The sequence below is a fragment of the Dipodomys merriami genome, unplaced genomic scaffold, assembly GCF_024711535.1.
Source record: "Dipodomys merriami isolate MVZ:Mamm:240054 unplaced genomic scaffold, mDipMer1.0.p SCAF_76, whole genome shotgun sequence".
NCBI classification, from domain to species: Eukaryota; Metazoa; Chordata; class Mammalia; order Rodentia; family Heteromyidae; genus Dipodomys; species Dipodomys merriami.
Window position 1 is genome coordinate 4,753,863 of NW_027206357.1, and position 27,046 is coordinate 4,780,908.

Genomic DNA, 27,046 nt, shown 5'->3' on the forward strand with positions numbered 1-27,046 from the left:
ATATCTTATATTACACATGTACACAAATATTTTTTCTATTGCAGGTTCTTAATTCAGGCCCTGGGAACTCTAGCTTGAAAATTTTTTCCTCAAGGACAGGGATCTTAGCCTTCACCCAAGGTGCAAAAGAGTTACATGGACAGTGAGCTCAAATCCCAGCAATGGCAGAAATACTGGCCCCAGTTCCCAGACAGTGACTTAATATTTGTAACAGAAACAGTTATGTTTATTCAGTTACATAATGAACACTGAAAAAAAATCAGTATAGAATTTTGTACAGCTGTTCACACATACATCCCTTAACCCCAAAGTGCTTTTTGAGCACTACATAATGGCCTCCATTTAATGAAGGTGATTGTTTAAATGCTTCATAAAGTATTAATTAATATCGACCAGTATCCTATTATGTAATTGTGTATAATTTTATCCTCGAATCATTCAAGTACTGCCCATTTAATCATGACATATATCACATTCCTTTGGTAATCACATGAATAGGAATGAATTTCATAGGATCTCCTGCCATTTGTTGGTGGCAGCCCAGGATTCAAGCTGTGGGCTCCAGCTCCTACCACTTAAACCTGAGGATAGGGAACTCACAGGTCTGTCTAAGATCATCAGCAAAACCAGGCATCAGTGGCTCTCAGCAGTCCTCCTTAAAACTTACAAGGCTGTGAAAGGAAGATCATGGTCAAAGTCACCCTAGGCAGGACAGTCCTTGAGACTCCTGTCCAACTTGTGCCATCAAAGACAGAAGTAAAGCCGTGTGGCTCAAGTGGTACAGAGCTAGCCTTGATCAAAAACAACTCACAGATTGTGCCCTGATCCTGAGTTCAAGGTCTGGGAACAAACAGACATACACAACAATCTGTGCAGCCATCCGGCTAAAGTGGGTCACTCTCTTGTCCCCAACTGGATTGGACAGAGTTCCCTGGGAAAGGGGCTGCCGTCATTTTGACTCCACCCTTTCTGCCTGCATCAGAAGATTCCAGCCACACCTCTATTGTTTCATGGTTCTTTCTGACCAATGGGATACAAGAATGGTGGCCACACCCACATTCCTTGCTGCCCAGTAGCACCTTGATTCTCTGTTTGTTGACACCACTACCTCCCCTCCGACCCTGACCTCGCCTCCCCTGTGCCCCACAGTCTGGCCCACGCCCTGCCACAAATGTGCCCCAGGGGTGGGGGTGGGGGTTGGCCCGAGGATGCCACCCCCATCTCCAGCGACTAGTGTCCAGGATACGGGGAGATGCAGGTTGGGTGAGGAGTGGGCGCCAAAGATCCCCTGGCCTGGAGCAGTGGGAGCCACACAGCAGCACATCTGCGCCCTTCCACTCCCTGGTGGGAGCCCAGTGGCTTTAGTCAGAGGTGGGGAGCAGCATGTCTACACCTGCCTTCTGGGTTTTTTTCCTTTTTTTCTTGGGATGGGAGGTGTTGGATGCAGAAGATAGACACCCTTGCTGTGTGAGCCCTTGTCTTCTGTGCTCAGTCAAACTTTCACCTGAAGACAGAGAGACAGAGAGAGAGAGAGAGAGAGAGAGAGAGAGACAGAGACAGAGACAGAGACAGAGACAGAGACAGAGACAGAGACAGAGACAGAGACAGAGAGACAGAGACAGAGAGACAGAGACAGAGAGACAGAGACAGAGACAGAGAGATAATCTTTTTCCTTGTACAGCCTGACTGTGCTCAGGTGAGTGATCCATTGGCAAATTGCAGGTACTGCATGCAGGAGTCTTCTGTCACCTGTCTGGATGTGTGTGTGTGTGTGTGTGTGTGTGTGTGTGTGTGTGTGTAGAATTGGGTTGTAACAAGGAGGCCGAATGCTTTGGTAACTTCTACCTGTTATCTTTGGGGCATGTATGGGCTTCACAGCTGAGGTCTGGGGGCCTGGAAGGGTGAGAGGCTTGAAGGGGACACAGCACAGTTAAATTACAAGAACAAGGGAACTGTGTGCAATGGAGCTGTGTACTCCCTTGGGCCTGGTTGGTGGCAGTGGGAGCTTGGGAGGATCTGGGAGTGTGGCCTGCAGGGGATGGCTTCCCAGGAGGACAGAGAGCATGGCCAACTCTTAGTAAGGATATGAGTTCTGCTAGTATGGAGCGCAACAGCATAGGTCAGTCTCTGGGTCTTCTCATAATGATGTCTGATGGGCAAGGCCAACCCTATTTTAAATCTTGAGCTGTGATCTTCAGATCTCAGCATCCTGAGTACCTAGTATTATAGGCATGAGCCTCTGGCACTGGGACTCTGGTTCTTTTTGGTATATTAGGGTTTGACCTCATAGCCTTAGGCTTGCCAGTCAAGTCTTCTACCATGCGAGTCAAGCTTTTCTGTCTTGGGCATTTCTGAGATGGAGAATTAATATATGCTCATTCTGGGCTGGATCATGCTCCTCCGATCTGTGACAGGCCTGAGCCACGAGGCCTGTTCTTCTGTAGTTGGGATGGTAGATATGTAGCGACATGCTCAGTCATTGGTTTAGATGGATTGTTCCAAACTCAGTCCACGGCAGCCAATTCTTGACCAGAGGTGAATCTCTGGGTTGGGCCTCAACCATTGGACTTCAATCTCTTCATGGGACAGTTGTGAGGAAACAAGGGATTGATACAGAGGGATCTCTGGAGCAGGGACAGGCACAGAGGGAGGGGCCATCTGATACTGTTCTTGGCAATTCTGTGAGCATATGATAGGAAAATACCCGGAAAGATCTCAAATGGTGTGTGTTATTAACAGTGCAACAGTTATGGGATTATGAAACAAAACATGGCTCTCTTTCTTTATTACTCTATCCCCATGAGTAACAGGATCACTCACTTTGTTCAGTTTTGAAGCTGGGGAAATTGAGGCATAGAGAAGCCGGGTGACCTACTAATGACTCCCAGCTGACAGGAAGCTCAGCCTGACTTCTCTGCCATGCTCCCTAGGACAATGGGTGCTATTCAGTCCACTTCTTGTGGTGGGAAGTCCACTTCTTTTCAGTCATGAGACTTGAACTTTGGGCCTAGGGCAGCTCCCTGAGCTCCTCAGCTCAAAGCTAGCACTCTACCACTTGAGTCACAGCACCACTTCCAGTTTTTTGGTGGTTCTTTGGAGATAAGAGTCTCACAGGTGTTCCTGCCCAGGCTGGCTATAAACCACATTCTTCATATCTCAGCTTCCATTGTACATAGGATTATAGGCCTGAGCCACCAGCACCTGGCTTAAGTGTAATTTTGACCTTCTTTCTTTCACTTTCTCTCTCAGGAACTGATTCAATGGGTGCTGGAGGAGGTGGTCCAGCAACCCCATGTGGCTGGAACCAAGGTGGTCCTCTCATTCTCGAGGTAGGCTGTGGGTCAGGAGCTGTCTCGCTCAGTCTGTTGTACCAGCTCCATGAGGTAAGTCCCTCTGTGCCCTGGCTACACTGTGACAGTTATCCATTGTCCATCTAGCCTTACTGGACTCAAGTACTGTGTTCAATGCTCTTTTCTAGCAAAAATTCCTGGCTATAATTATGATACAGAGTTATAGAATGAACATGTAATGCCATCTTAAGAAAGTCATTTAGGGTTCTGGGAATGTGGCTTCATGGTATGGTGATTGCCTAGCATGCATAAAACCCTGGGTTCAATTCCTCAGTACCACATAAATTGAAAAGGAAACACTGGAAGTGGTCCTGTGCCTCAAGTGGTGGAGGGTTAGCCTTGAGGGAAAAAAAACGCTGAAGAATAATTCCCAAGCACCGAGTTTCAGCCCCAGGACTGCCAAAACAACAGCAACAACAACAATGAACATTTAGTTAGTAAATGCAAAATAAAGAACCCATACTTGGAATATATAATTGCTCCTTCCATACTGATACCTGACAATAGTTCCTAATACATGTACTTTACCTATGTAAGGATACTGTGTTGAAAAAAATGTTTTGTTCATTGGGTCATACCAATTAATGCTAGGAATGTGCTTAGATGTCAGGTGAAGATTAATTCTGGAAATTCAAATATTCCAGGCTTTTTAGTGGGGTCACTGCTAATCACAATGAGAAGGATAGTGTAAGTGAGATTCAGAAACTATTTTGGCCAGTCATCTTACAAAACAGGCAGAGGCTAATTAACAGTTGTGACAGAAGAGAAGGAATAACGCCAGATGGAAAGAATAAATGATAGTAACTAAGGTATAGTAGAAACCGTTCTAGGGAACCATTTTTGCTTATTAAAGAACTAGTTATCAACTAGGCTTATTCCTCATTGCCTTTGGCATTCAAAATCTCCTAGGCTAGTTCTTAATCTCTGTGTGATGAATGTATCTCCTTCTATGCTGATCTTTCATACCTGATCTCCTTTGCTTTCTAAAAATCTGTCTTGCTGTATTTATCTATGAACATTTCCTAATATTAAATACACCTACAAAGATGAAAGAGGATGCTAATGTAAGAGTCCCATAGCTCATGAGTCATTTATGTAACAAAATGGAAAAGGAGGACATATTTATTGCTACCTTAATTATTCTGAAAAGCTGCAATGTCACATCATATGGTTCATATTTCCAGTCTTTGTCTACATAGTGACATTAAGTGCACATAAATGCAATTATGAGTGGGGTGCTGGTGGCTCATGCCTGTAATCCTAGCTACTCAGGATGTTGAGTCCAGAGGATTGTGGTTCAAAGCCAGCCTGGTCAGGAAAGTCCATGAAACCCTTATCTTCAATTAACCCCAGAAACCCGGAAGTTGTGCTGTAGCTAAAGTGGTAGAGTGCTCAAGTTGTGCTGAAGAGCTGAGAGACAGTGCCCAGGATTAAGGTTCAATCCCCACAACCAACAAAAAAGTGCAAATATAGGTTTAAGTTTCCCCCAAAGGAATGATGAAATCAATAGTAATCTTCCCAAATGATTTAGTAGTGCACCTACTTTTACTGAGTTATTTGTTATGGCTTCTTTGCTAAACATATTCTCTTCTTTAAAAATTGTCAAATATTAGCTTTATAATAAACTTCATCTAATATTTCTAGGTTCAAAAGAGAAGTCCATAGAGTTGATGTCACTTAGCTTTCTTAGTGTCTTAGTTCAAAGCCAACCCAGGCAAGAGAGTCTGTCAAACACTTATCTGTAATTAAACACCAAAAAAGCCAGAAGTGGAGTTTTGTCTCAAGCAGTGGAGTACTAGGTTTGGGCCAGGTAGGAAAGAAAGACAACTGTTCAGGGACAGGGGCCAGTCTCTAAGTTCAAGCCCCAGAACCAGCACAAACTAAACAAACAAGCAAACCAAACAAACCCTGGGTATTTCTTTGGGACTCTCCTTAAAATAGTGGTGGTCTGAGAAGAGGCTGCTTTTGCTGATCATACTCACTGGATCCTGCTTTTTTGGAATTCTTATTGCTATGGAAAACTCAAGACCAGACTAAAGGAATTGAAAACTGATTCCTGCAACAAGAGAATCATCTCAGGAGTGAAACATCCATCCATAAGACACTTTAAAACCTCCATGTCTTTGCTTCTTTGCAGTAGAACACTTTTAAAACAAAGTTATTTCCTTTTGTTCTATGCCTGCCTTCAAATAGCATATTGTTTCCTTTTGCAAAACTCTCAACCAGAAGTTTACAGACAAGTTTTATATGAGTAAAGGACACACTCAAAAAAGTCAAGGACAGAATTTCCTTCCAGCCTTGGATTCTTTTCTTGTACAGTACAAAGGAAAGCAATAGTAAACTTGAACTTTGTCATTTCTCTGGTTAAATTCCTCTCCTGGGATCAGTTTCCACATCCAGTAACAGTTACTTCCACTTACTTCCAGTAACAATTTATGGTGCTGCTCCAGAAATAATTGAATGTTTTCTGGCTTCATTGAAATAGCACAAAGACACTTTTGGACATGAGGTAACACGTGTTTCAGAGACAACTTAGTAAAGACAAATGCAATTTAAATTGCTTATAAATACATTATCCATGAGAATATTTTGTTCAAACTTCTCATGTGCTCTGTAAATTAAGGTGAATTTTAAATGGTAAGAAGGTTCTCAGATAATTTTTTGTGAGTCTATATGCTGTGCATTAATTTCCCAACTGTACATGAGTTAACCATAAAAGAAACAATAGCAATTATAGGAGAAAAAGAAGTTCTGTGTTTATGTATAAGTGTTCAATACAATATACAAGACTCTACAAATAAAAAATTGAAACAATAAAGCCAAGTCCCATATGTAGATTTATGGGAGTGATATAGAGAAAGCATTACCCCTAAGTGGAACGTGAAGCATGAGGCCACTCCCTTTCTAAATCACGCTTGCTAATCATGTAAATGTGCAAAAAGGAGAATGGAAAAATGATTCTTTTTCCAATGCAAGTCACATATGTGAGAACAGACTTAACTGGAAAAAAAGAGTCTATCTTGAGGGAACAGGAATTATACTAGCAATGAACCTGGTGGCTAAGATCACATTTCTTGTTCTTTCCTTTTCTTATATTCCTTTTTATTGTTGTTTTTCGTGGCACTTGAAATATGGGACTGGGCACTGTCCCTCTGAAACGCAGCTCAAGGCTAGTGCTCTTCCACTTGAGCTGCAGTGCTGCTTCCAGTTTTCTGGTAATTATTGGAGAAAAAGAGTCTCCAGGACTTTCCTACCCGTGCTGACATTAAAACCCAATCCTCAGATTTCACAACAACTTGGTTTATGATCACATTTCTAACAGTGTACACTCAGGATATGTATTGTATATGTTCATCTAACTTTATATGAATTCTTGAGTTAAAAATCTGGGCTACAGTTAGACTTTACACTCACAAAAGTGTTTGAAGTTTAAAAGTTGATACTCTTAGAAAATTAAAACCTAAGAATGTAAAGGAGTCTGGGAGGTTCAATTTGCATCCAGCTTGGACAGTATAGGCTTTGAGACACTACCTATAATTAACCAGCCAAAGCTGGGATACCAGTCACGAGCAAGATTGCTGAATTACAGCTTTAAGTTTTTGCATACATATATACATACAAACATACACATGCACACAGAGGCACTTATAGGTGCACACAAAAATACACAAATGAAACAACTCTCAGAATATGTAGAAAAGTTAGAAAACAATAGAAAATTGGTCCTGAGTAAGACTAGAATCAAGTGATAATTTTTAATATTAGAAAGCCCTCAAGTGAACTTTCCCCCAGAAGTTGAGAATATTACATAGGTAGGGACCAGAGATAGTAAGAGAGTCAAGCAATCATTCTTAACGGGATAGGATACATAGTGGAATGAATCAGGGAAGCCTGCAGGTGCATCAAAAAATGTTCATATCCTGTGTCAAATGTTAAAACACCTTTGAAAATAGTACATAAACAGTCTGAGCAGTCAGTCTAGTGGATAAAATCATAGGAGAAGTTCAGAATTTCTACTCTGTTTCTAGATTAAATAAACAAACTATGCCAGGGCAATGTGATACAAGCCTGGAATTCTAGCACTCAGACAAGAGATAAGAGAGTGGAATTACATAATGATCCCTTCCCTGGACCAGATAGAATAATTTTGTCTCAGTAAAACTAACCAAACAACAAGAAAGGAATACACAGTTAGAAGTTTGGCCTAATTTTTCATTATGTTTTGAGAAGTCAAGTTTCCTATTGAATGCACCTCATATATATCCTCACTTGTGTTTTAAATGCTCTCATCATTACAGAACATTCGTAGATGCAAAAGAGCTCATAATTCCCATCCCTCATTCTGTTGGATTCCAAATAAATGTTGAAGGATTACAAAAGCTTAAGACTGGAGAAATAGCAAAGTTCGTCTAATGTAGGATTTTGTAGACCTTGTTAAATTAGAATTTAGATTTAAAATATATTTTTTGGATTTGTTTGTAATTTCATATTCTAAAGGATACTACAAAATTCTTTCAAAGTAGAGGGATTAATTGAAAAATTCACAAATAATTCTGGCATTCTATTTGCCTAGATATTCTTTCACGACAGTTATAATTAGAACATAGTTAATAGATAATTCGCAGAGTTCATGTATACCATGTTAATATGAATAATCTAGACAGAGTTGCCAAAAATGGATGACATTAATTTATACATTGAGAACAACCAATTTTTAAAGGTTTGGTTTAATATGGTATGAAGAGAGTAATTGTGTGACATCTTCTTTCTTCTACCTATATGTACCACAGGAAGCCATTTCCTTATTTACGTGCCTTTGTATACATGGAGAGAAATGCTAGCTTTGGGGGTTTTTTTCAGTTTTTTTTATTGGTTCATCCTAGAACTTGAACTCTTGGCATGGACAGGGTCTCTGATCCTGTTTATGCTCAAGGCTCAAGCCCTACCACTTCAACCTCAGTGCCACTTGGGTCTGGCTTTTGCAGAGAAGTTTTTTGGAGATAAGATTCTAAGAAACCTTTCTGCCTGGGTGGGCTTTGAATCATAATTTTCCTATCTTAGCATACTGAATATCTATTATAGTTAAAAAAGTCTAAATATAAATAATATTTGCAAGTGTTCTGATCTCAAGAATACCAGTGGAGGAAAAATGATGCAGCTCTGTTTATTGTGGTGTTCTTTTCAGAACAAGGAGGGTGTCACATTAGCAGAGGTGTAGTATTTTTTCAAAATAGAGATAAAGTATTCATAATGTGAATTAAGGAATTTTAAGGTATCCCTTACAAGTTGGAAACTGTTGGGCTAGGATGACTTTATGGCATAAATCTTGGGATTGATGGTCATAGACATAATAGCTTACTCTTATAAACAATTGCTTACTCTTGAAGAATTAATTATTACACATGCTTCACAGTTTTATCCTCTACAAGAATGTAGCTATTTTTCTGTTTACTTCTCAATCTGGACACCCCATTGGAAACTGCATCTATTGCAGAATTAATTAACATGCAAACAGGTACTGTTTTGAATCTCTTAGGAATGTTGAGAATTTAAAAATGAGTAGTAGTTAGTCATAGGAATTTTGAAGAACACATATATTCTGTCCTCTTAAAAACTTACTTACTTTTAAAATTATGGGTTTCCATAGTATTAAACTGGGTCCTGTCGTGGGGCCTGAATTCTGGGCCTGGGCGCTGTCCCTCAGCTCTTCAGCTCAAGGCTAGCGCTCTACCACTTGAACTTCTGGCTTTTTTTCTTTTTGCTTATGTGGTGCTGAGAAATCGAACCCAGGGCCTCAGGCATGCAAGGCAAGCGCTCTACCACTGAGCCATCTTCCCAGACCCTGTTTTCTGTTTTAGAATGAGAAAGTACTAAATTTATTCTTTTTTGAAAAATTTGGCAAGTATATTGTGAAAATAGTGTCTAGTTGGATAACATTCAAGTTGATGAACCTCTGATAAATAAGGGGTAATTAATTCAAATTAGAAGCCAAATATTATTGATTTTTAAAATGTTACTACATAAAGAATAATATTTACTGTGCCAATACAGTAAAATTACATTTTACACAGCTTATTTTTTCAATTTTATTATCAAATTGATGTACAGTGACTTTACACTAATTGTAAGGTAGTGAATAAAAAATATTTCAAACTTGTTACCCCTCCCTCATTTTTCTCACAGTTTTCCTTCACCCCTTCACCCCTCACAAGTTGTAAAGTACATTTCTAACATATTGTCTTGTGAGTATTGCTATTGCATTGGTTTGCCTTTTGTCCTTTGTCTCACCATTGTCTCACCATACAGCAGGGATAAACCATAGGGGAAAACCCCAAAGAAAACAGAAATCACATAGTTCATCAAAAACAACATCCACAAATGAAAAAAAAATCTGGTTCCATATCTTCGAATTCATTTTGCTTAGCATCAGCTAATATGGTTACATATATGCAAAACAAAGCCACTGGAAAATAATAGCTGCATGGATACTATACCATGAAAGCAGCATGTTAACATTTTGATGGTAAAGGTGGAATTAGGATTGGTGAATTTGTGGTTCTGATAAAGGATTTTCAACAGTTTTAAATTTATGACAGGTAAAATTCAATAGTTCAAAATTTTTAATAACTTAGCCTATTAAGAAAATTTAAAATTGCCTGGAAGAATAGGCTCTCATGCAAAGAAATCCAAGGAGACTTAGTAGAGAGGGAGCAATATGGATGAAGATGGCTCTTTTTCAAACTAAACAAACAAACCTCAGAAACCTTGCTGTAATTCCTGTAGGTTCCCTTGGAATTATCCTTACCCAGGAACTATATTCTCACTGTTTGAAAGAAGGTTATATTGGAATTTAAATTAAAAGTTCTTTAAAAAATAAGGCATCAAAATTTGTGAATGTACCTTCAATTACCAAATAGTAATTCTCTGAAAAAGATAATTTGAGTCAAAATATTTAGGGAGAAAGTGCCCTCCACAATGAAAGAAGGTGTTGGGATTACACATTTCTGTTTGTAACACTTTCCACAATGTCTTTGGACGTGAAGCAGTGAAACACAGAAAAAAAATTTGATTGGATACTTCAAACCAATGATTTCACATTTCTAAGTGGCTCACAAAAAATAATATTCTTATTAATATGAGGTAGTCTAGACTTCTTTTATTACATATGCCAAAAAGTTCAGAAAAGAATTGAGCAAATGGAAAAATTAATAGTAAAATTTTTCTTAGAAGCCTTAGCTAAGCGTATTGACTTCAGCAGTGAAGGGAGGCCAAAACTTTTTTATGTAAATTGTGTATTTTTACTCCCTAAAGTGATTTTACAGAGCCCATTTGGCTCACTACAATGCAGAACTGATTGAATGAAGACATGAAAATACATTCCACATCCAAATGAGGCAACTTGAAGAGTTTTAAAAGAGAAATAATGAAGATGTAGCAGTGGTGGAGCCCGTATGGTCCTTCAGCTTCACTAGACTGGAAGCCAAGAAGCTGTGATTAATTGGAACTCTGGCAAGAGCTAAGAGTAGGATATAGAAGTAGGACATAGAAGCATTTTCCTTTTGTAACAGACACTTTCTTCCAAGGTATGGGTGATTTAACTCTATTCTCCTCCATACATCTTGGTGAACAAATGAAGACCAAGAGAAAAATAATCTATTAAAATAATTTTGCATAGAATAACTTCACTGTTCCTGATATGGTATCTAAGGAGAATCTTAAGAGAGAAGATTAAAAAGTGCAGTATTTTGTGGTTTCCTCTAAGCATCTTCTTAGCAAAATATATCTTTGAGGTTAGACAATTCTGATTGAACCAACAAGTGATGGAGTACTTATTTTGTGGGCACTTTAGACACAAGAAGTCTTTCAAGGTAAAAGAAAAAAATATATAGCCAAATATTTGTGATCACAGCATCTTGGACTGTTTTCTGGATACAAAGTTTTACATTAGATTTCTACTTATTAACATAGATGTTGTTTCATGGCAACCAAATACAAGAGGGGAATTTTATGGACTCGCTTGGCCAATTAAACAGCATGAAAGAAGTAAATGGCAAATAATATTTAATGAAATTACTTTGACCAATTACTTTGCCAGAAGAAAGAAGGAAAAATATAATTCAAAATCAATTGACTTAAAAGTATGAAGAAAGAGTAGGGAAGAGATATTAGAGAAAATATAGAGGATCTTTTCTCTCCAGTGGAGTAATGCGTTCTTGATCTTGTTTCTTCCATTCGACCTCACAAGCTACCAAGTGTTTCTCAGGACTGGATTATCCAGATCAGACAGAAATCTCGTAGAAGTAAGATACTGTATGCAGCAGATATAGGTGATTTATAACCTTAGACAATCTATTTAATTCTGTTGAAAATTCTCCCCTATCCCAAACTTCCCTCTTTGAACAGCTTTGTTTGCTTTTCCCGACTGCCATTCATTAACTGATTAAAATTTTGAGTGGTCATATACATACTCTCTAGAGATTGCTGTTTGGTTGTGAGTTTTGTGTGTTTTTGTTTCTAGATGTGTTTTTAACTGAATTTTAAAAGTTTGTGCAATTGTGTTACAATTAAATATATCCATCTAATTGTCCAATGCTCCTAGATCAGAGTCACTCCTTCTATCATTCTCAACCAACCCTTTCTCCAAGATTTATTTCCAATTTACCACTTCCTTCATCACATGTGTACATTCAGTATTCTAGCTGTATTTGCTCCTTGTTCATTTTTCATTCATTTTATGTCTTTACTATAATTCCTCTTTGGTTTCAACTTCTGATATTCATTCTGTTAAACTGTCTATTAATACTTTGAAAGGTTTATATACATTCCATGGAGTTTCAATCCTGCATATTCTTGAAATGATGTCAGCTTATATTTCCATAATTCATTCATCTGCAGCAACAATTTGCAAGACTGGAGACGGGAAGCACCTAAACATGATTTTTTCTCAACCGTTTGAAAGATTAATCTTTAGTCAAAAAGAAAGTTAAAAAATGGCTTAGAATGTATTCCTAACTATGCATTTTTATAAATGGCTTTGTAAAATCGTGTGATTCTTTTATTTTACATGGAATAATATTTTCTACTACCTATAAGTTTTGGAAAAAGAACATTTTAATTTATTCCTAGATAGGAATATGATAGAAATAAAAGACAGATATTATATTTGTCATATCTCTGATTAGTACCCATATTCAAGACTTAAAGTCATATTTCTTACTATGTTAGACAGAGGGAAAACATAAAATAACATATGATGAGGCAACTATTTGTGATTGTTTAAAATGTACCTAATTAAATGATGAAATTTATTAGCTAAGTTTGGGTTTGAAATTTAGGAGGCTGACATATTAAACACATTTCTGAAAGGCCCATACTGAAAAACACAAATTGTGGGTGGTACTATTCTACACTTTATTGAATGGTTGAACATGTTTGGCATTAGTGCTGTGTAAATAATTCAACTCTATTGTAACTTGCTCCCTACACTTGAAAAACTTGTAATGTCACTAAGTATCATCAACATGTCAAATGTTATTTTGGCGTAAGTGATTTTTTTTAATTTAATTTAATTTTATTTGTGAACATACTGTACAGAAGGGTTACAATTACATGGGCAGGATAATGCGTACATGTCTTACCAAGCATTGCAGCCTCCTCCTTTGATTTACCCTTTACATCCCTTCCCAGCCTCCCCCCTCCCCCCCCAATCCCAATCCTTCTCCTCCCCCCCTTACCCCCCCCCCCGCACCGACGTTGTAAGGCTCGTTTTGGACATGACAACTTGTAATTCTCATTGTTGCAAGAGGTCCACCTGTATCCTTAAACACTGGTTTTTCTCCATCTCCTCCACAAGTTATACTGACATCAAACATAGTGAAAGCAGGGGTTATACTGTGGGGGAGGGACATACAAAGCAACAAAGAGATAATCTTATAAATGCGTTAGAAACACATGCATGAAAAAAAAACATTAAAATACATATCTAAGGGTTCATTTTCCTGACCTCACATTATCTGACCTTTTCCGCTTGACTCATACATATACTAAATATTGCAAATAAGGGAAACCATGAGACCTATGTTTCTTTGGGCCTGGCTTCCTTCACTTAATATAATTTTTTCCAAGTTTTTCCATTTCCTAACAAATGGGGCAATGTCATTCTTTCTGATGGAGGCATAGAATTCCATTCTGTATATATACCACATTTTCTTGATCCATTCATCTACTGAGGGACATTTGGGTCGTTTCCATATCTTAGCTATGGTAAATAATGCTGCAATAAACATTGTTGTGCTGGTAGCTTTAGTGTTGTCTTGTTTGTAAACATTTGGGTAAATGCCCAAAAGTGGGATTGCTGGTTCATAGGGGAGATCTATGTGAAGTCTTTTGAGGAACCTCCATACTGCTTTCCAAAGTGGTTGAACAAGTTTACATTCCCACCAACAATGAAGTAAGGGCGAAATGGTTTTTTAAAGTTTATTTGAAAAGGAATATACTTTCAGGAGATTAAATGTAGATTATCCTTGGTTTGAGAGTGACATTTTTATACCACAGAACCATGTTGTACTGAACTCCCAGAGTTTTGAAGCACTCCTTAGTGCTTCAAATGTTTTTCTGAATTACATTTGACCTCTAAATCAAGTTTTCGGGCTTTGTTAGACCAATTATAGATCTATCCTTCTAGGAACTATTTTTTTGGCCCACTTATGTTGGAATAAAATCTTTCGTTAATCATAGGTGAGGGATATTAAAAATAATCTTATGACAATTTGTGAACTTTTTCACTCATATGGGCTGGTCATCTGTAAGTTGAATGTTTGAATTACAGTACTTTCTCTCAAATTTTGTGATCTCATCCTTCATTTTAAGTTGCCTTGCATTTCACAATTGCTTACTGCTAATTCCTGCATCTCAAGGAATTGGGGCCCTGAAATATAGGAAATGCGAAATTGAGATTGGTCTTCAATTACTTTGTGTTGATATATTGCATGGGCCTTGGCGAAAAGTCTTGCCCCTGTTATCTGATGATGCAGGTAAATGGGCCTTGGGATCCTAGGACCCATGGGTACTGCAGAAGAATAATATTTTTTAGACATCTTAGCAAAATTTGGGCATAATTAGTAAGAATGCTTCAGAAATATGGACAAAAACAGTTTGGAACAAGCGAGTTAAAGCAATAAACAGAGCAGCAGAGTAAAATCCATTACAGATTAGAGGAAAACATTGTTTTATTATCATGTGGATTCAGAAGACCAAGAAGGGTTATAATGTATCACAAGTTTATACTAAAAAGATTGCATTGATATGTTTTCTAGTCTAATACATATTTGAAACCTAAATATTTATATTCCAATTCTGTTTATTGAAGTAAATAAATATCAATTTATTTGTCAAATTATCAACTAATTCTAGTAAGTTTCATTGTGTGAAATATAAAATCAGCACATATAACTATATATAATATGATTAAAAGACACACATTTTGTATTGTTCTGTTGTAGTTACTGTATCAAAGGCAACTCTGTTTTAAAGTATGATTCCATTATCTCTACTTCTGTGTTTGATAGAGTTAGATCTAAAGCTTTATCATTTGTAGATTTACAGCATGGAGGCAAGAGGAAACACTGTGATTAAAACATTATCAATTTAATGCCTAATAACGAGGAGAAACATATGCACTTCTCCTGCAACTATGAAAATATTTGGTGATAAAAAGGCAGGAGTGTAAGTTCCTGCCAGGAACTTACAGACAGGCCAGGACATTAAGTAATCATGCATACGAACAATTTTTTCACTTCTTGGCTTTAGCTACTTTTAAATGGAAGGTAAAATAAACAATTATATTTTGATAAAATACCTTCTCGTCTGAACAGTTCTGTTTGAACTGTTCATCTCTCTATGATCCCTTGTAACCAAGATTAGTTTTGTTCTAGTAAGAAAATCTTTGCTGTCAGGGTAAGGTATTCTGGTTGTTCTGTTCCCACATGGAAGAAGGGTAAAGGCTCAGGTAGACATTTGTTCCAGTAACACCTCATTTGGGAAAATGTCAGCTGAAGAAGTTTAGAAGTAGCGCTTAAGCAACGCTTAGTTTGAATCCATTAGGTCCACAAAGCTGGATAAATAAGTACTTGAAAAAGCCATCACCTTTGGACCTAACTATAAATAATAGAGAGTATGATCAAATTCCAAATAAAAAGACTTAAGATATTCATTGGCAAAAAAAGTTTGCAAATGTGAGCAATCGACTGATCAATATAATTTTTCCCAATATTCACAGAATTCTAGGGAAATAAGATCGATAGCATTGTTAGGAACAATAAGGTTTCCTTGTTACAAGTAGGCACCCATAGATATAAGCCTGTATAAAGATTGCAGCATTAACTATTAAATTTAGAGGATACTACATGCTTCAGCAGCACGTATACTCAAATTACAATACAGAGATTAACATGGCACTTGCACAAGGTTAATATGAAAATTTGAGAAATATTCCATATTTTTCATTCTTCAGATGCAAGAAATGAAAGAAGTGATTAAAAAGTTGATTACAAAATTAAAAGTGTAACAATACACGTAATTCATATAATTAAATTTAGTTTGACATCAGTGTATTAAATCACCTCAGAAAGGCGTTTACATAGCATAAACTTTACAAAACTTTTCAAATTAGACAACATTGTCATTTTATCCCAAAGAAAAATAATATTAAGACCTAGAAAAAAAGGAATCAAACTGTTTCTATATCGAATACAATCGGAAAGGACACATTAATGAACGTATATATTATAAAATAATATAGAATTCAATGCATATCTAGGAGAAAATAAATTATGAACATTATGCAAACATAGAATATAGAATATTTTAAAATATACTTTTTCAGAGAAGCACCAGAAATATTTTAGTTTCTTTACTACTCATTTCAACAGGTAAATTAAAATTATTTCTTATTAAAAAATCACAAACTCTGAAGAAATTATTATACATGTTTACAAAATCTATTGAATACATTTTTCCATCCAAGGCAGGCAATTCACTTGGAAGAATTCCGCAGAATCCATGAATTTTTACAGTAAAATATTGGTGCTGCCAGGCACTGGTGGTTCATGCCTATAATCCTAGCTAAACAGGAGACTGAGATCTGAGGATCATGGTTCAAAGCCAGCCTGGGAAGGAAAGTCTGTGGTACTCTTATCTCAAATAAACCACTAGAAAACTGGAAGTGGAGCTGTGTCTCAAGTGGTAGAGGGCTCACCTTGAGCTGAAGATCACAGGGATAGCTCCAGGCCCAGAGTTCAAGCCCCATGACCGACCAAAAAAAAAAGATATTGTTCTTATTTGGATTGTGAAAATATTTTGTAGGGACACAAAAGATGAACTTGCATTTTTGAAATTTAAGAAACTTAACCTGACCATTAGGACTTCAGTGAACAATTTGTACAGCCTTTTACAACTTCTTAGAGGTAGTGATACATACTTATGCTTTTGGCAATGTCAAATAGAGTTTCTTCTATGTTGTTCTTCAGGCCTGGATTTATATAATGGTTCAACAGAAGGCGATCCAGCGTATCTTTGCTATCTCAATTCTCAACAGTAAGATATAAGGGTGTCAAGAGTCCTTTAGTTTGGGGAAGTGTTACTGTGGCTCAAGCGGTAGAGCACTCTCCTTGAGCTGAAGAGCACAGGGACAGCACCCAAGCCCAGAGCTCAAGCCCCATGACCGACCAAAAAAAAAAAAAGCCACAACAACAACAAAAATCAAACAAACAAAAATATTTGGGCTGGGAAAGTGGCTCAGTGGTAGAGCGCTGGCCTTGCATACATGAGGCCCAAGGTTCGATTCTTCAGCACCACATAAGCAGAAAAAAAAGCAGGAAGTGGTGCTGTGGATCAAGTGGTAGAGTGCTAGCCTTAAGCTGAAGAGAAGAGGGACAGAGTCTAGGCCCAGAGTTCAGGCCCCACGACCAGACCAAAAAAAATTTTTTTAAAAAAGTCCGTTAGTTTGGCCATTGGTATCTGTATCATGATGAAGTAAGAAAGAAGCGTCTCTGGTATTATTCCACGTGTATGCACTGTTCAGGGGTGTCCAGTCATCTACAGTTATTGCATGTGCCGCTTGAGACACCAACTCACTGACAATGTCTAAGTGTCCACCGTAGGCTTCTTGAAGAGGGATATACTGATCATCATCCCTACTATTCACATAAGTGGCCTTTTGAGAAAGAAGTCTCCGCACTGTAGTAAGCTGAATATTTTCGACAGCCCATTGAAGAAATATGGTTGGATGCTTCTCCAATGTTTTTTTCTTGCAAGTGATAACATTCCTTACTTTTTCATCTTGTTCCCCATATTCCTAAGAATTGCCTAACCAGAGACTTTGAGTACCAGGGGGAATGAGATGTCCATGTATTTCCCTAATAGTTCACATTGGTTGAACTGGTCAGAAATATCTGGTGAATTTTCTGCAACTGTTTATTCACCATGATTTATTTTCTCTTTTTCCAATTTTACTATTCGAAATTATTCTAACTGGAGAGTAGGGAATTGATGGAGAGCAGAGGAAAGATATTCCTCCATATTCAAATGTACACACTGAAAATGAGGACAAGTGATGTCTTCATGTGCAGCTTATTCTAGGCATGAGAAAATAGGAAATAATGCCTTCCATATAAATGATTGGGGAAATGGCAGAGCAAAAAGTGAAATGATACAACCAAAAATATAAAAGCAAAATAAATTAGGATAATTATGGAGCAATCGTGTTATATATGAGAACCATGAAAGGGAGAGAGAAAGAAAGAGAAAGATGTGTAATGACGTAGCTAGCCACATAATCCATGCCTCTGATCAATTTGTAGAGCAAACAAAATTTTATTTTTTAAAAGAGATGGAAATCGAATTTATGTATTTACTTGAAGTTAGTAAATACATTTTAGTAGCCTACGTAAAGAGACATAACTTTACCAAACTACAGACAGTAAAATAAATCCTTGATAGTTCTAGTAACAGATCTGACTGAAATCAGTTGAATCGTACTTTTCTTGTACAATGAAGGAATAAGAGGGTAGTAAAGCATCTAGAGAAGGCAGGGAGATTGTATCTGTGACAAAACTTTGTGGAAATTGGTATTGAGGATTTCTTACTGGTGATCCACTTGCACTGGAAGCATGATTCTGAAGTATTGCTTGCCGATTCTGAACTATTGATTTGATTATTATATTCTCCAAGAAGAAAATGAGAATTGATAGTGAAGGACTACTAATACATTTTGACCTTCTCACTAAGCACTTTCAATCATCAAAATCACATGAAGACAATAGACAGGCCTACTTTTTAGATGAAAGCAAGTGTCTTATAAAAACAAGGAATGTATGTAGTCATGCAAAGGACTTCTATTTTACCAATGCCGCATACATTTTTCTAATGTTGGGTACCAATAAATAATGGATCTATTAGAAAGCTCTTAAGGCTCCTATGTTTAATAGTGAGTTCTCTTACACTATATCATGGTATTTTTTGTGTATGGTTTTAAGAATAAATTTACATTACTAACTTGAATTTCTGACAGGACAGTATCATCACTGTACATCTTGCTTCTATACTCTCATTTTAAAATTACCATCTAAGTATGTGCATTAGATAACTATATAGGAAAAAGTAGAAGCCACACTGATGGCTTATGTCTTTAGTAGTAGTTAATCAGAAAGATGAAATCTGAGCATTGTGGTTTGAAAGTAGACCAAGAAAAAACAGTCCATTAGATTCTGATTTGAATGTAACCAGCAAAACCTAGAAATGGAGCTGTGGTACAAGCAGTAAAATGCTAGCCTTGAGAAAACTGAAACAAAAAATAAATTCTGGGACAAAGCCAGGCCCTGAGTTCAAGCCCTAGTAGTAGCACCAAACAAATAAATTAATTAATAAGGTAATTAATTAATTAAAACTAAATTAAGTGGTCACATGTGGAGAGGCAGGTAAAATGTAACATGCGTGGTAATGGTTTATGTATTATTTTGTAATAAGGCATATTATCATTTGTCCTAATCACTAATATTTTATGTGGACTTTTTTGTACAATAAACCCTGAATTTAGCATGCGTGTATATGTGTGTGTACATGTGCGAACATGTGTGTATGTGTATATGTGTGCGTGTGCTGTTGCAATGTTGCTTGCCAATGTGGACAGGGTGAGGCTGAAAAAAGCTAACTGTGTTGCAATGTTTTTATTTATCAGTGTTCTGTCATGTCATTTCATTGGAACCAGCCTTTGTACATATTATTTGTCTAATAATAACATCATAATCAAAGCATTTACAATATTAAGTTAGAAAAAGAGACAGCTTTCAGCTCTTATTGTATGTTAGGTAAGAAGATACAGACATAATTAGTTAATAAGTTGTTGCTATAAGATGATTGTCAGTACAAAATACGTATTTGACCTCTTAAATTGGTTATACTTTTAAGATACACTCATAGAGTGATTTGGACCGACTTGACCAAACAGGTATTACTCTCTGATTATTCCTGTGAAACACAAGTTGGATAAACTCTTTCCGGATTTCTGTTGAAAATCACTTTCTTTGCAAGATTATATCTATTCTCACTAAGAGATAATCCAACCCATATTATGTTTGAATATCCCATCTTATTCATTGAAAATAAGTATTGTGGATATGCTTGTTAGATATTCCTTTCAAAAACGAACAAACAAAAAGCAAGTGTTATGTCCATATTGTGGATGCATTTGAAGGTGTTTTGTACATGCACAGATATCTTTACTAATGGCTTTTTTTGTGGGAGAAACTACGGCAACATTAACAAATAAGGCTTTTTGAATATCTGTTCCAATATACATAACATCTCAGAGCAAGTCTTGCAATTTCTGAAAATCCTTTGAATATTTTAGTATTATTTCAGTTCATTGACTGTAGAGCTAAAATTTCTGAAATATTGTGAAGATCTGAAAAAGTAAGTGGGTATATATGCTTTTTTATGCTTCGTTTTATGAAAACCCAGTTTTTATGAATGTAAATGGAATAGAATAAAAGAATTAAGTGAATTGGGTAAGCTAATTATTAGTATAATTTTGTTTTCTATTAATAGTCCATTGAATGTAGATGATGCAGTTAAATTATTTCCTCTCTATTTCAGTTAGTTTTAGAATCTTTATAGTTATGAGTGAACTTTTAAATAAAGGTCTTTTAAAATAATTAGGATTAACCTTGTGCTTTTCGTTCTACCCCCAAGAAAATGAGTTATTTTTAAGTGTTAATAGTTTATCATTATGATGATCATAGCGAATCATTATCATTATCATAGGGACTTAAAAATGCAGTAGTATTGATGTCTTTTTAAACCAATTGTATTCACAAGTTGGAGAGTCTTTAATTCATAATTAGGTCTTGGTGTCAATGATTTTTAACCTCTCGTTCCTAACATTAATGATAGGTAAGACTGCATTTTTGGGTATATGAAAGGTAAAATATTTATCAGGGGTCAAATGTGATTTTATATCATTCTTTCTTTAATAACATTTTAAAGTAGTACATTTCTCTCAAAATGGTGGGTATAAAAAGCAATCAAAATACTTCAAATGGTAAAAAATTTAGGTGAGCTACAATGTGGAAACGATTGCTCCAAAAGGCCTGTAGTCTGTTTCCATCAGGAATTGGGCAGGTCATTCTTTCAGTAAGACTGTGTTAACCAGAGATGGGGTCCCCAGGCAGTGCAGTGTTGAGTGAAGGCATAAAATATGATTTCTACTATTTTGAGCTAGAAATCAAGAATGTTATAGTTTAGCAGTTCCTTTCACTAGGGAGGTATAAAATGATTATGAACATGGAGTTTTCTTCTTACAGTTACTTTTTGTCTTTTTTTGTTGTTGTTGGTCATGGGGCTTGAACTCTCGGCTGGGGTGCTGTTCCTGCGCTCTTCCACTCAAGGCGAGCGCTCTACCACTTGGACCACAGTGCCACTTCCAGTTTACTAGTGGTTTATTAGAGATAAGAGTCTCACAGTCTGTCCTGCCCAAACTGGCTTTGAACCACAATCCTCAGATCTCAGCCTCCTGAGTAGCTAGCATTATAGGCGTGAGCCACCGGTGTCCGTCTTAGTTACCTATTTTCTAACAAAGATAAAGGAAATATTATTAGAGTGTGCACAATAATTTTGGGAATTTTCCTAGAATTAGTAGACTGAGTGCTGGTATTTAGTTATAAAATAGAATGAGGTTAGTTCATATAGTGGGAATGGAATGCAGGCTAACACTTACCGTGTGTAGAATGTTGTCCTAGTAATTCCAACTCTGAAGACTTAAATATCATCATCTTAGAATTAAAAATAGAAATAGTTTCACTTTATGGGATTATTGTGAGGATTAAATTAGATACCAAAGGTAAAGTACTTGGAAAAACAATCAGAGTTTGATACTTTCTACCTTTTATTTTATCATGTGATATATTCTAATGTTTTTACTGTGATTTTTATATTGTCTATTTAGGATATGCAAAGTGATGTATTGATATACATTGCGTTGTTCACTTTTCTGTCATTATGAGGAAAATACCTGCAAAGAAAATTTCTGAGAAGGCAAGTATAATATTGACTCATGGTTTAAGATCAGATGTCTCCATTGTTTTTAATTATATTTTTATGAAATAGGTGTACGAAATGTTTTCCATTCAAAGAATCAGTTTATAAATACAATGGATCTTTACATAACTTTCTCACATCCGTCCAAACCTCAACCCACTTTCGTTTTTATTAGTTTCATACTATCTGCATTGAATATTATGGCTTCACTCTCTACTTCCATAAGTCTCTTTATTTCTTCCCTTTGATTTTCCCTCACATTTTCCAAGTGGTAGCCTCCTGGTATTCATTTTGTTGGATTAAAAGTTCAATTTTATAAGAAATTACACCTGTTAAATACTCCTCTACAAATAGCATGCTTTGATTAATACTGTTTTTTAACTTGCATAAAATTCTGGCTTCTAAATACGCGTTCTTTTTGTGTCTGGCTGTGACTTCATTTATTTAACATAATTTTAGTTCTATCCATTTCTTTGCAAATGCTGTAACAGTCTTTATAATGGATGGGTGCAATCCAATTGTGTATATGTGCAACACTTTCTCCAACCATCCCTCTGCTAAAGTGCATCTGGGCTGTTTCCATAAATTCTCTACGGTGAATAATGCAGTAGTGAACATGATTGTGAGAGTGATTTTACTCTAACCTTTTGGGAAAATTCATCACTTTTTTTCTGGGAGCAATCCTCTAGCCAATTTTCCAGAATTAGCACATCCCTTCATTCATCTACATCACAACGTTTTTCAGGTCCTCAAAAACACACTACCCCCTACAGGTACCAATCAGCTAAAACCAGACTGTGCCCATATTCTTTTGTTGTTGTTATTGTTTTCTTTCCGGCCGAGGGGCCTGAACTCTGGGCCCCTCTGGTGCTGTCCCTCAGCTTTTTTGCTCAAGGCTAGTAATCTACCACAGCGTCACTTCTGGCTTTCTTCTTTTTGCTTATGTGGTGCTGAGAAATCAAACCCATGGCCTCACGCATGCAAGGCAAGAGCTCTACCACTGAGCCACTTTCGCAGCCCCGATGTGCCCATATTCTTTTAATACATTTTTCATAATTTTCCACATAATTTAGTGAGAACCTTCTATGTACTTTCCTAATGTGGGAATGAGGTATATGACAATAGAGCAAAAGTAAAAAATATGGGATTAAATTAGCTATTATCATATTTAAAATAATTTTCAGCTCTAACTCATAGCCTCACTTAGTATCATTTTAATCTTTATTTGATTACTTCACCTATCCCCTAAATTATAACATGTGATTTAAATACAAAGGCAAAAAAGTGTGGTTTGACTTTGACACTCATGTGTGAGGATGCACAATATGGGCAAATAAAGGGATTGGAATTAATAGCCATTATCCATTTTGTTAAATGGTTTTCTCAAACTGATTCTCACAATTCATATTTCATTCAACAACAAGAAACATGTGACAATTCCCTTTGTTTTGCTCCTCATTAAACTTGTTTCCATGTTATTTTATAATGAAGGATGATTTCATAAATCTACTGTAGATACAAAATATGTTAAAATATTTCTATATGTATGCATTGATATAAATATAAACACATATATTATAAAGGTTATAATGATAAATTATAACTTCTGTAACTGTACAATTTACTAAATTATTAAAAACATGGACTACTCAGGCCTGGAATCCTGGTTACTCAGGAGGCTGAGAGCTGATGATCATGGTTTGAAACCAACCTGGTCAGGAAAGTCCATGAGCCTCTTATCTCCAAACAACCAACAGAAAATCAGAATTGGAACTGTGACTCATAGTAGTAGAGTGATAGCCTTGAGTGAAAAGACTCAGAGATATCACCCAGGCTCTTAGTACAAGAACTAAAATCTACCCCCAAAAAGTATTTAATTTACACTTATGTAAATAGAGTATTTCCTTCACACAAATGCACATCCATGCTCATTTGCAAGGTAACTCTGTTATGTCTGGAGTACCACATAATATTATCACTTAAGTAGAAAGTATTACAACATGGGTAAACTCTTCCTCTCTCATGGATTTTTCTCCACTCAAATATTCAAATCTTGCAATTATTCCCATTATTTAAAGTCATAGCTTTTTTTCTTTAATACACATAAGATTGGAATTTGAATTGAGTGTCTTGTGTCTCCTAAATGGTTGTTCTTACCACTTTGGCATGCCCCCAGCCCTAAATTATCCTGATTAACTTTCAGATAGAATCTTGCTTCCTACTTGTGTATGATCGTGGGCTCAGTCTACTTTATGTTATTCTTCCTGGAATTTAGAATAACAAGTGCCTGGCATTGTGTACAGATCTTTCTGTCCAGTCTGAGCTTTAAACACTATCCTCACAATAGTAGACTCCCTCGTAGTCAGGATTTTCATAAGCTTATCATAGCTATTTTTTTAAAAAATCTTTGCATTTCCTGCAGGTTCTTGAGTACTGAATTAATTGGTGTTTTCTTGGGTTTTGTTTCTTTTGAATGTATGTGTTGAGTTGTTCCTCATTTTTCCTTTTGTTTCTTTCACTCAAGTTCTTACCTACAGTGCTGAGAAACCAATTCTTCTTTCTCAAGATAGTCAAGGTGAACATTATTTATTCCAAAACAATTCCAGTAATATTTAAACACCTTCAGAAATTTCGAGAAAATGGCGGAGGAGAATCTGGTGGCTAAACAAGCTCTTGCAAAGAAAGCAGTTCTAGTGTTCCAATGAACAGTCCTAGGCACACCAAGTGTGCCATCACATTACAGAGAGTTTGGGCAGAGAGGAAAAATCCAGGTAAGGAGACAGATCTGAGCATTTTCCAGCAGCCATGGCTGAGGTTGCTGTGGTGGCTGTGGTGCCATCCATAGCTGCCATAACTACAACCCAGAGAGTCTGGGACAAATGTGCCAGATGCAGCGGGCAAGCACATTTTACTCAACACGAGCAAGAACTGACAAGTAGCAGATATCTTCATCCTGCAGATAGCAGACCAGAGGCTACCCAGGAACCCACACTCCAGCGTGAGTACAAAACTAATATCCTCACTCCTTCTCAAAGGGAGCAGAGGAGGGAAGGACACCCCTCACCCAAACACTGGAGATATCCACCTTTGATGTAGACAAAAGCCTGGCTAAGTAGCTAGATCCAACTCAGTTCTTTGATGAAAACAAAAGAGTCATTTAGCTAGTCACAAGTACCTACCCTGACCTGCCATTCTCAACTCCACCCATGGGAAAGTCACAACAACAAGGCAGAGAAAGCTAATCCCACAAAGGAGTGGCTTTCTTCACTGGGTAAACAGAGCCAGAGGCTGCCCCTCCCTACGACAGCCCTGACAATCAATTGAAACTCAGTAAAAATAAACCCTGAGAATGGCTCCAGGCTGGGCTTTGTGAATGTCTCAGAAGCTAGCCCCTCAGGGAAAAGCTACTGTTTGCTGAAAGGCCTCAACTTTACCCAGAACCCAGCCTTATTACAGTAACTCCAAACTAGAGGAAACAGCCACCTCCCTCTTTTGTGATACTGAAAGCAGATCTCCCTCCCACTGAACTAGCCTGGGAGGCAATCACAAACTTCTGGGTAAACCAACAGAATTTTTTCTGCCTGCCCAAACAAACTGACTTAAGAAACCAATCAAGCCACAGAAAACCAAACACCACAAGCAAACCAGAGACTCCACCAAGAGACTGGTTACTGACACAAGGGAGATACAGGATCTTCCCATCAACCCCCCAAAAACAAAATCAAAGAAGTCTTTTTTGTATCTTTTTAAATTTTTACTTTTTAATGATAAAAATTGTTTTCATTAATCTTTTTTTCTTCCTCTTATAACTTTTATTTTAGGTGTGTGTGTGTGTGTGTGTGTGTGTGTGTGTGTGTGCTTTTTTTAAAAAAAGTTTACTGACCTGTGTGTGTGTGTGTGTGTGTGTGTGTGTGTGTGTGTGCTTTATAAAAAAAAAATGTTTACTGACCTGTTGGTCTTTTTTGTTCTTTCTTTCTCATTCGTTTTACTTTTTCATCTTTTGTTCTTTTTGCATGAATTATTTGTTGTTCTGTTCACCTCCTATATACCTGTCATTGATTATAAGACCTTATCCACAATTGTGTACATTCTTAATCCAAAAACGTATCACTCAATTCAAAACCTCTTAGGATTAAATTCCTTAATAACAGTATTATTTATTTATACCTATAAATTATTTGAAGTATTTTTATTTTTTAGTTTTTCAGGTCTCCTTTCTATCCCTTCCCTCCTCTCATCCATGTTCATCTCTCAATTTTACTTCTTTAAATTTTCATTACTTTTAAGAGTTTCACTTTTTAAATTTAAATATTTGTCTTTCCATTTTTTCTTGTCTCTTTTTAAAAATTTTTTCTTCTCTCTTTTCTATCATCCTTTCCAATCCATTTCCCTCTGTGAGATTAGGACTTGGTTAATTTCACTTTCCTTTTACCTTTCAACATTCCTCTAACGCTGTTTTCCCCACCTTTCTCCCTAAACATAATAATTTCTGGTTTGTCAAATTATTCTTTGGTATTCTTAGCCCATTAAAACATAGTTGTTTAATGTTGAATGGACTGTATCTGTTGAACTAGATTGTATCTTCAAACATTTGACTATGCAATTACAGGACTTTGGTTGATGCTTGCCTTAAAATGGTGTTCTAGCACAAAACTGGCATTACTTTCATCCCAAATGGGCAGAACAAGCAAGAAAAACACAAGGAAAATGGCAAGTCCGGGTATCTCAATTCCCACTCAAGATAATCAGGTGACAGAACAGATAATGAATAATCCAGACGAGAGTTCCCAAAAAGCTCTACAAACACTACTGGGAAACATGGTGAATGAAAAGATTGAAACCCTGCAAAGGACTCAGTGTGAACGTGTTAGGGAGAGAGAGGAGGCAAACCAAAGATCTAAACAGGAAGCTCATGGGCTTGAGAAAGCTACTCAAAGATTGATACTGGAATTGCGTGAGCAGGTTGAGAATACTCAAAGAGAAATAAAGGAATTGTGTGAGCAGGCAGAGATCAGTCAAAGAGAACTAGAGAAGTTACATGAACGTGAGAAATCTAATCAAAGAGTAATACAAGAATTGCAAGAGCTGGATGAGCATAGACAAAG

At 36.8% G+C, this 27,046-nt stretch overlaps 1 long non-coding RNA gene and 1 pseudogene across 1 annotated transcript in view; both read left to right on the top strand.

Annotated features, from left to right (window-relative positions):
* Window positions 1–1,651: 1,651 nt before the first annotated feature.
* The window catches only part of LOC138818435 (uncharacterized), a 46,405-nt gene continuing 21,010 nt past the window's right edge, over window positions 1,652–27,046 (top strand). Inside the window, exons 1-3 of the long non-coding RNA XR_011369129.1 lie at window positions 1,652–1,696; window positions 3,250–3,383; window positions 21,850–21,938. This is a non-coding gene — a long non-coding RNA (uncharacterized lncRNA). The remainder of the gene's footprint in view (window positions 1,697–3,249; window positions 3,384–21,849; window positions 21,939–27,046) is intronic.
* On the top strand, window positions 15,755–15,851 carry LOC138818443 (U6 spliceosomal RNA; annotated as a pseudogene).